The following is a 10,699-nucleotide window of genomic DNA, read 5'->3' on the forward strand; positions in this document are numbered from 1 at the left end:
AGGGCAGCATGAGCCAATGCAAGATGGCGCCACTATAAACACTCGCCTGCGCCAGAACGGGCTGGGCCGACCATCAGGACCTACCGGAAAGAAGCCTTGGACCGACCATCAGATCCACCGGAAGAAGCCTACCGGCGCAATAGGCTGCAATGTAAAAAAAAAAAAAAAAAAAAAAAGTGACCGTCCGTAGCGGGAGGCGGCGAGGCTGTGCTCTCCCGGCAGAGATTCTTCATTGGAGGGCGCGAGAGACATAGTTTCGTTCAGCATCGACAAGGTTCTTCAGTGACTGCAAGACATCTCTGAGCGGTGACGTCGTACAAACACTCCGTAATGGATGGCATTGCCTGAAACGCTGTGCTAGGTGGCCCGCGTGTTTACAACATGGACGCCACCACCAATGCTCTCTTCTCCCCTGATGCGCAGACACGAACAAAGGTGATAGGCTTTCTGCACCATCAGTGGGTGTCCAGCTAAGGATCCACACCAGCCAACCCTCAACAAGAACGACTGCCTTGTACTTCCCTATGTGATCTGCACGGGTCTGTGTTTTTGTCAGACGACATTAGGTGCTGGTGTCTCCTCTGACCTGGCAGCGAAGCATAAACCAACACACGCCCTCCATGTAGCGGCGGCCAACACAACGCTTACTCCTGAGGCAGCTGTTGACGGAACACCAGTTGCGAGTAGTCTGACTAACACTTTTACGAGCTATATAAACAATTTGGATATTCGTAATCAGTGATCTGTCTTGAGATTTATCAAGTGCTGTGAGAATATTTGCATATCAACGCTTTGCCATGACGGAGCCTAAACAGTCTCTGCACAAACTGCAAGGCAGAAAGAAGAGCTTTACATATGTTTTTACAATATTTACATGAAAATGTTATATCTAGATCTTTTATTAATACTCTTGTGATATCCCTTTGTGACTCCCTTAGATAACGTCTTTTGCTGTCACCACGAGTGACCGCCGGTGGAGCGACATTTCTGACAGACCGACTAATATATTCTAAACACATCCCGACTTTAGAAACACATCTACTGCCCTGTGTGTGTGTGTGTGTGTGTGTGTGTGTGTGTGTGTGTGTGTGTGTGTGTGTGTGTCCGTCCGTCCGTCCGTCCGACTGCTGCAATATTTCCATGGTCCTCGTCATTTCAGGGATGAAGTGAGATCTTTGCTATATTTGGAATTTTATTATATGACAAATACATACATTCATCGTTTCGATATGTCATACAAAAGGCTGATATTCGGCAAACAACTGTATTTACACTTAGATGTGGCCTCATAATTGCGTCACAAACCACAGGTTGCAGCTTCACGGGCATGACGGACGGGGCAACCAGTTTTCTACGACTGTTATTTTTCCTCTGGCGAGCTGAGATAACTTGGAAACTACAAACCTTGCTGTGATGCCCATAACACCCACGAGCGTGCTACATGTAAGCTGTCCTCATTGAAGTTTATATATATATATATATATATATATATATATATATATATATATATATATATATATATATATATATATATATATATATATATATATATATATATATATATATATATATATATATATATATATATATATATATATATATATATATATATATATATATACATATATATATATATATATATATATATATATATGTATATATATATATGTATATATACATGAAATACATCTTATGCAGTAATGCACTTGTAATAAAGCTGTGATCGGTGCCTTCGTGGTGAATTGGTTAAAATGCTTGACTACTAATCTGAGGGCCTGGGTTCGAATCCCGGCCTAAGTAATCGACGCCCAGCCCAGCCTGCTGTTTGCCCTCCTTTTCTGGCTGGTCGACAAATGAGTACTTACCTGGAGAAACCTGGAGAAGGTAAACTGTGGTTTATATATATACCACAAGCCCAGAAGCCAATGAGGAGATGAGCACCGCGGCCAGGCTCAGCTGTAGCGTATACTCCCTTGAACCTCCTAGTGTCTACCTACCTAACTACCTATCTAACAAACTTCTAGTAATTAACCATCTAACGATCTAACAAACTAACTATTGAACTATCTATTAAACTAACCATTTAACTATAATTATAAGTAACTATACTCGCCGCACAATTAAGAAGCGGAATGGGGGCCCCCTCACCCTTCCCTCAGGGCGCATGGATATGACTGTGTGTGTGTGTGTGTGTGTGTGTGTGTGTGTGTGTGTGTGTGTGCTTGGAGGCGCCCTGAGATAATGTTATTTTGCCAATTACGGATAATTCTCTCTCTCTCTCTCTCTCTCTCTCTCTCTCTCTCTCTCTCTCTCTCTCTCTCTCTCTCTCTCTCTCTCTCTCTCTCTCTCTCTCTCTCTCTCTCTCTCTCTCTCTTATACTCATAGCTATCAGGTGCTCCTTGCCGCTTACTCAATAATTCTGGGAACGTCTGAACACACAGGAGGGCATTTTTATGTACGAGTATGTATGGGAGGGGAGGACCTAAGATGGGCATTAAAGTTAAAAATAGAAACAGCTTGCTAATTTTTTTTATGGGTTCAACTGACACTTTCGAATCGGTGCTCGACCCAGGCCTGGAGCACCGCTTCACGAGGAAGTAAATCTTCATTCCCGACGAGACGAGCGGCGAGGCGGCACCGCGGCTCCAGGCGGGGCGGCGGCTCCTCCGACACCCGCGTCATGCCCTTCAGCTTCCAGCAGGTGAGTCCCGAGCAGGTTTTTTCATTATGAAGCATCCTGTGCAGTCACCGTGACAGTCACGCAGCACTTGATCTTTGTTGATAGAATATTCAATGCTAATCGAGTTCAGGTGGACGCTAATATGTTTGAATAATTATATTTGTATTTAGATGTTTTTGATAAGATTTGACAATGTTAGCACAGATTGAAAAAGTACGCATGACTAAGATTCCAGTGTCCGAATTTTTAACGTTTTCTACACGTGTCATTCTCAATCAGGCTTGTTTGGCGTGCGTGGCACACACACACACACACACACACACACACACACACACACACACACACACACACAGTCTATATATGACGTTATGTTGTCATGGCAACTGTTCCAATCAAATACCTAACAAGCCAACAGTAATGAATGTTGACTATTCAATCAGTAAATCAACGGAACGAGGCACGCCGGATGTTGTTATTAACCGTTAAATAATATGAATGAATCCAGTAGTTTACTTAATAGGTAGTCTATATGTTAATAAGAAAACATCACGCTTCACGCTGACAAGCCTTATTCTCGAAAATATCTTCTCCGTTCACTATAGTTCGACTTTAATATTTGAACTTTGTATATTAGGATATTTGTCAATCTCTTTCTTGGCACAATGTTAATAGATTAACATTCTAATGATCGTCAGACGGGAACATCCTCCATTCAGTCCTTACCCCCCCCCTACACACACACCGGTACAAGGGCGATAAGGAAGGAACCTCGCAGAGGCCTAATTTCCATATTCAAGCAGCCTTTGTTTCCTCTTCTGAACACACACTGAGAGATCCAGTACGATCATTTGCTGTGTTGTGGCACCTCCAGGCGACTGAGAGCCTAATAACAACACCCAGACAAGTCACTACGCGAGATGCCGTGCGGCGAACGGGAAACTGAACCGGTGGTTGAAACTTCGGTTCGTGGGTAGTTGCTAGATGTCTGGTAATCAAGAATTCTAGAAAGCTCTACATCCAAGCATGGGGAGTCGGGACTATGTAGTATCCTTGCAGTTAACAGACCACAGTCTTGCAGATGCACTGGCGAGGTAATGTGCCTGGCCTTGCGTTAAACTGTAGTCCTTCCTCCCGGACCATCATAATTTGCTGACCGCATGGGTGAGTGGCACCTCTTCCATCATTTTGCTGCCGATATGTGCTCAAAAATAAAGCAAAAAACACCACAACGAGACTTAATTAATTAGGGATGCAGACATATGGGTGAGTTTAAGACATTCCCTGGACGCTAACAGACAGTCGTGTCCCGTACATCGATGTGTGTGTGTGTGTGTGTGTGTGTGTGTGTGTGTGTGTGAGACTGGTTACTGTAGCTCAGCGGTGCGTCAGTGAACGGTTTATATCAAGGGTAGGCAAGCCTCTTTGGCTCAGATGTCGGGGTGCAGCGGGCGAGGCCCCAGTGAGTCGATTTGTTGCCACGCTGTTACCCTTTCCTTGTCAGTATATTTTATTTCCTGAATATGCTTTTCATTTATATATGGTGTGTGAAAAACACCATAAAAGAAAACCTTTCTAGAATAAATGTTTTTTATACAATAACACAGCCTGGAAGGATTGTCTAGCATATAGGCTATTCCTTTTCTCCACATAGGTATATCACACAGGTATATACTTTTTATATACCCCCAGCAGACGAGCGGCTGAACAGACACTCCCCGGGATGACTGAACGACAGCCAGGCTGGACTGAATGATCCAGCAGTTGCTGCAGGTTAGTGATTGTCACTGCTTAACACACACACACACACACACACACACACACACACACACACACACACACACACACACACACTTAACACAAACGTATGAAAGTGGATTTTCTATAGGTAGGTAGACTGATAAATAGGTAGACCTAACCAGGTGAAAATATTAATATATAAATCTAATTACACAAAGAATAAGATTTTTACCCTAGTATATATTTTGCTTATTGTTCATTATCTTTATTTGCATGAAATGCTGAGCAGCCATTATGAAGGTGTATCGAGGGAGGGAGATAGTTAACTAGTCATTGCCCTGGGTTATCAGTGATCCTGATCATGGGCTGCATTTCGTTCGTATGAATAGGCCAGCTGGGTTGTGTGTCTAGGCAGGGACATTTTGGAACAGTGGAATCTTTACTGCGACACGGACCAAAGTTAGCATCGTGATTGCTGTTTACCTGTTTGGGTCTTGGCATATGACACATAGACATGCACTGCTGGCCTTCTATCCCGTACATTGCATGTTTATTCCCAGAGGATAGTAACGAGATGGTTAGGTACTTGTTGCCAGGGACCGACACTTGAGTGGCAATCCGGGGGTCAGGACTCAGGAGTGGGCTGGACAGGTCAAATTTGGCACAGTTGCCTCCGTAAGTTAATTGGCTCGAATTTTGAACACGACAATGTTATCAAATTTATTAGTGTGGTGACGCAACCTTAATAATTGTTCACAACACCACAGATGTGCCTAGCCTGGGCCATCCCGTCTGATCATCTATAATTATATGGGCCATTAAGTATTAGACGGACCAGTCAGAGGGCAATAACTAATAATATTTGACTCCTTAACCTTTGCAAATGGTAACTTAAAAACAATAAGTTGCAGTTTGTCATAGTTCCCAAACAAGGGCTTTTTGAGTGTATTTTTGTTAGTGAAACTATTATAAATACAAGTATTACTGCATGTCACTCCTGGTGACTGTATTCCTAGTAATACTGACGGCATACAGGCTTTGAAGGAGGGTCATTAGTTTTCTTCATATTTGTCTTCAGACCTGAATACTTTCAAACTGTGTAATCTCCTTGATATTTTTTTTCAAAATAATTCAGTAAGACTATAGCAACAGTAGTTGTGGAGGAACAACACAGAACCTGATGATTGGTTAGAGAATGAATATGATGAAACCAGAGTTTACCTTCCCAGGTTTCCATTTATCAAGCATCCTGAAAGGGAGGATGAACAGCTAGGTGGGCTGAGTTTTTAACACAGGCACACCCATTCAGGAGACCGTGGGAAGTAGACTTTGGGTAACCCGCACGGTACACAGCCTTTATGTGAATGTGTTCCTGCCCACCAACATTTATTCAGGCTTTGGGAATTCTGATTCTGAAAGCATTTTGTATATACTTGAGCTACTTTATTAAACTTAAGTATAGGAATTTCTGAACTAATTATAAGGTCTTTTCAAAGGCTTCTCATCATGATTTACTCCTACACATTTCGTTTTCTTTATTTACTTATCTACAGTTACACTGGGACTTTCCAAATACAGCAAAACATACTCGCCACCTTCCTCTTGGCCACCCTGACTGTTGTGCAATTCCATGTAGGTAAATTCTTTACGTACGTAACTACCTCTTCCATATTTGTGACATTCACAAGAGCAAACAATTGGTATCTGCCAATGCCCAGTCTACTGGTTGTGTTCATGTTTCTGCCGTTCTTCCAGCTTGTCCATGTTAAATTTAGATTAGATATCAAACAATTTTAAGCTCAGTAACCCCAGCTCTGTCATTTACGTAGTTTTTTTTCCTAATCTTTGTACTCCATCAGGTTTTCAGTTTCATTTGTTTACTGCCACTGATCATGGGTACTTTTCCAGGAACATTAGTCAGTTTGCCATTTGCTTTTCTTATATTTCCTCCAGTCACATTAATTAGAAAGTCTGATTATACAAATTGATTTAATAAGCCATTTCCTGAGCATAGGGATAATGGAGTGTTGCTACTTATGTGACAAAAATTGGTAAGGAATATATGAGTAGGTCTAAGATTAACAAAAAAAAAAGGTCAGTGGCTCTGGAGAACTGGAACAATTATAAAATAAAACAAGATTAATTACCCCATCAGTATATTAATGAATAACAAATGCATTAGTAAAACCTTTGTAACAATTAAATTAAAGCAGGGGTCGGCAGCCTTTTGAACATAGAGTGCAAAGTCTAATTAATGCCTTTTCTTTTACTACCTTGCGTGCCAGGTGTTATTTTTTCCCACATTATAAAGCGTATGTCCTATGGAAATTGAGATCATAATCATAGACATAGACTCATAGAGTATGTATGACCATTATAACTAAAGTAAAGTGTATTTTCCTGCACATGTATAACATAAATGTTACCTTTTGTACCAATTAGCATTCCTTGTAACTAAAAATATATTATTTTTTTATTTTAAATTTATACTCACAATATTAATGCGATCCTTGCCCTTGCTTCCCTTTGGCCAAAGTTGAAATTTCAGGTGAGTATCTGGACACCTTGAGCTTCACACAACCGTCAGAATGATCCGTTGTAAGCTTGCTGCGATGGGGGTTGAGGACGTGCCTCATGTGTGAAAATATCTGCTCACATTGATATGTAGATCCAAATGCTCATAGCAATGCAAAAGCTACCTTCTTCATGCAATTTAATTTATCAGGCAGTGAGGTCCAGGAACTTAATATGGAGGCTGCATGATCATTCGTACTAGTTTCCAATATTTCTCGAAGATCTTTAAATTTAGCTGGCCACAATGATGAGGCCTGAAGGTCAATCAACTGCATTTCCAACTCCTCAGTTTCCATCCACTCAAAGAGAGACTCGTCCAACTCACTGTCTTTAAAGGTGTCTGGTCTGATTAAAAACGAAAACACTGGGCCAGTGTGTTGGAAATCTTGAACTCTGATTGAGGACCTGACTTTAATTCTTGCATGTACACCTGAAGATCAGTAGTGTTGACAGGATGAATTGCAGACAAGTTCTTCAAGTTTTTGAAGTAACGGAAAGAACCAGTTTTGATATCTGATGAGTAAACTGCAAGCTTTGCAACAAATGCCTTCCAAATATCATACAAATCCATCACTGTTTTTCCTGCACCCTGCAAGATTGAGGTCGTTTAGATGTTTGGTGATGTCTGAGAGAAACATAAGTTTCACAGTCCAGTCTCTGTCCTCCAGCTCAGGATAGTCTTGGCCTTTTTCTGATAAAAAAAAAAAAAAATCTTCATTTCATCAAAGCATTCCACAAACCTCTCCAATACCTTCCCACAGCTTAACCACCTAACACTGCTGTGCAAGGGTATATCTTTGTAAGCACTGTCCACCTCTTCAAGGAAAGCTTGAAACTGCCTGTGCGTAAGAGGAGAGTGTGCAACAAGAAAATTCACTACTTTGGTAACAGTAGCATCACTTTGTTGAGATCCGAGCTCCAGATCTTGGCACATAAATTTTCTTGATGAATTATGCAGTGCAATTTCAGAATGGGGTGTCCAATTTTATCCTCATCCATCTTAGTAAAACCCTTGTTTTTTCCTACCATGGCAGGGGCACCATCCGTTGTAACTGCAAAAATCTTTCTTATGTAAACCCCTCTGTCCTCAAAATGATCAGTGAATGTCTTCAGTATGTCCTCTCCCTTGGTAGGGCCACACATAGGTTTAAGACAGCACAGCTCCTCGTGTATCTCTGTGTCACTATACTTGGCAAAAACAGCCAAGCGGGGAATGTCATTTATATCCACGCTTTCATCCAGGGCCACACTGAACACAGGTGTAGTTGTTAAAGCAACAGTTTGTTGCTCACTTACATTAGCAGCCATTTCAGAAATACGTCTCTCCACGGTCCTAGCTGAGACAGTCATGTCTTTTATCCTTGAGATGATCATGTGTTTGTTTGATATGCCATCAAATAACACCTCAGAGCACTCTAGGAAAGCTGCTTTTATAAAATCTCCATCAGTAAAAGGCTTTCCATGCTTGGAAATACACAGAGCTTGTTTGTAACTGGCCTCAGTTGCATTGTTTTTGTTAGCACTTAAACACATTACTTTGTTTCTCATAGCGCGATACTGCTTTCTTAATCGCTGCAGCCTTGTCTGTACTGTCCTTGAAAGTCTTCTCGTGTCTTGTTTCAAAGTGTCTTTTAACACTCGATGTGCGGCACACGACATTCTCGCAGCAGAGAGCACACACAGCACGATCATTCTGCTGAATAAATCCAAAGTCATTTGTCCATGATGACTGAAATGATCGGACATCAAGCTTGACTTTTTTCGCAGTAGCCATGGCGACAGTAACTAGAAAGAGTGTCACTCACGGCGGCTAAATAGTTACTGAAGCAGAAATAGCAACGCTGCCGCTGCGTGACTGATGCGTCAGCAGCGGCAACGTGTCTCATACTCGTTTACATCTCCTTGTACTCACGTATTCCTCATCGCGGGTACGAAACATTTTCGTTTTAATTCAATGTATCATAGGAAAGAATGATTTAAAATCGTTCGAAAACTTAAACTGTGATAAAAGTAAGGATGTACTATCTCTCTCTCTCTCTCTCTCTCTCTCTCTCTCTCTCTCTCTCTCTCTCTCTCTCTCTCTCTCTCTCAATATTATGTTTTTAGCTTTTCTTTGCTTCTTCGAATCACGTGGCGTGCCATAGGCAAGCACTCTGCGCCGAGTCTGGCACGCGTGCCAAAGGTTGCCGACCCCTGAATTAAAGTTTTAATGACATTGCAGCATGTTGAGGGTGGAGGGCTATTCTAATATTGGTGTTACTTTCTTTCAGGTGTGGCCAGGTGTTGCAACCTCCAATAAGCACCTGTACCCATCTGGTGAGAGATGTGTAGTTCACAGTGTAAGGACAATCAGTTGTCAGTCGAACATCTGGCACTGTTGCCCAAAAGAGCTGACAAACACCGAGCCAAGTTTTTTTTTTCTTTACACTGGCCTATAGCGTTGGTAGGTTTTCTTCAGGGGACTGGTGGTCGACCCAAGCCCGTCATGGCGCAGGCAAATGTTTATAGCAGCACCATTTCTTCTTGGCTCATGCTGCCCGCCGGAGCTCATTCTTGATTCACTTGGACAGTTCCTCTAGAGTTGGGGTTGATAGGTGATCTTCAGGACAGCACGTGGGTAGCCTTATGCCACTTGGCAATGACTGAAAATCCCAGGTGGTAGCAGAAGATTTGAACCCGCACTGTCCAGAACATGGTGAACGCAGGACCTGCACACTAACCATTCAGCCACTGCCTCTCTGTTCCAACATGAGTAAAAAATGAGAGGCCAGAAGAGAGTGGTTGATTTCAAATGGAGAAGTGTCTCGATAGGCTGGAGGAACTAGATGAAGGAGGGCTGCCCTGGAGTTAACCTGCATAAGGAATTAGGATAGTATAGAGACGAGTAGAACGTTATGTGAAGAGGGACCACAGCAGAGGTGGAGGCATGCAGTTAGCAAGCTTAGAAGGGCAATCATCATGAAAATGTCTGTAGAAGACAGAGGGACAACATTGCAGCAGAGTTTGCTATAGAAGAAGAGAGTTTAAGTTTGACTCCATCGAGTCCAAAACAGCTATGTGAGTGAAGCCCTCCTATATGAAATGCGCTCTCTATACGAGGACAGACAAGGCCCCTGATATCATTTGTGAGGGTAAAAACTGAAAGACTAATACAGAACACACAACTTCAAAGAAGTTGATTTAGGAAGAGGTGAGATGAAATTATGAGTTGAGGATAGACCAAATATGTTTATTGTTTAAGTGGACAGCCGAGTGTTGTCATAGAATAGGGAACAGATGTTCGAAATTCTATCCTCTGTTTTTATCTCGTGTTTCCTTTCAAGCTGATCTATCTATGCTGTGGTAATCCTGCCACTGTCTTCCCCTAAGCCTATCAGCACTTGTATTCTGTACGACTATTTTATCTCCCTCTCTGAGGAAAAAGTCAATCTCTCCGCCTATCAACTCAACAAATTCCATCGTCTATTCCCTAGTCTTCGACCACACTCAGCGGTCCCCTTCCTCTACACTAAATATTCTGTCTATCCTTAACTCAAAACATTAACTGCAAACTTAGTTCCTCGTCTGCTAAATCAGTGTCTGCGAGGTTATGCATTTGTATCGTTTTCACCAGCTCTATTCCCCCGCACACATGCTGTCCCCATCCAAGGGTCTTTTCTGTCCTCATATGGAGTATGACAGAAGTCTTAGACAAATGGTGGAAAATTC

General features: G+C 42.1%; 1 long non-coding RNA gene across 2 annotated transcripts; it reads left to right on the forward strand.

Moving 5' to 3' along the window:
• The first annotated feature begins 2,551 nt into the window (after positions 1–2,551).
• LOC126991513 (uncharacterized) lies at positions 2,552–9,281 on the forward strand. Of its 2 annotated transcripts, none has more exons than XR_007745621.1 (3): positions 2,552–2,701; positions 4,370–4,450; positions 9,262–9,281. It is a non-coding gene; the product is annotated as an uncharacterized LOC126991513 (long non-coding RNA). The 2 variants fall into 2 exon arrangements; XR_007745620.1 differs by lacking the exon at positions 9,262–9,281 and adding an exon at positions 5,971–6,051.
• Positions 9,282–10,699: the final 1,418 nt, after the last annotated feature.

Source organism: Eriocheir sinensis, unplaced genomic scaffold (genome assembly GCF_024679095.1).
Source record: "Eriocheir sinensis breed Jianghai 21 unplaced genomic scaffold, ASM2467909v1 Scaffold295, whole genome shotgun sequence".
In the NCBI taxonomy this organism is placed as follows: domain Eukaryota; kingdom Metazoa; phylum Arthropoda; class Malacostraca; order Decapoda; family Varunidae; genus Eriocheir; species Eriocheir sinensis.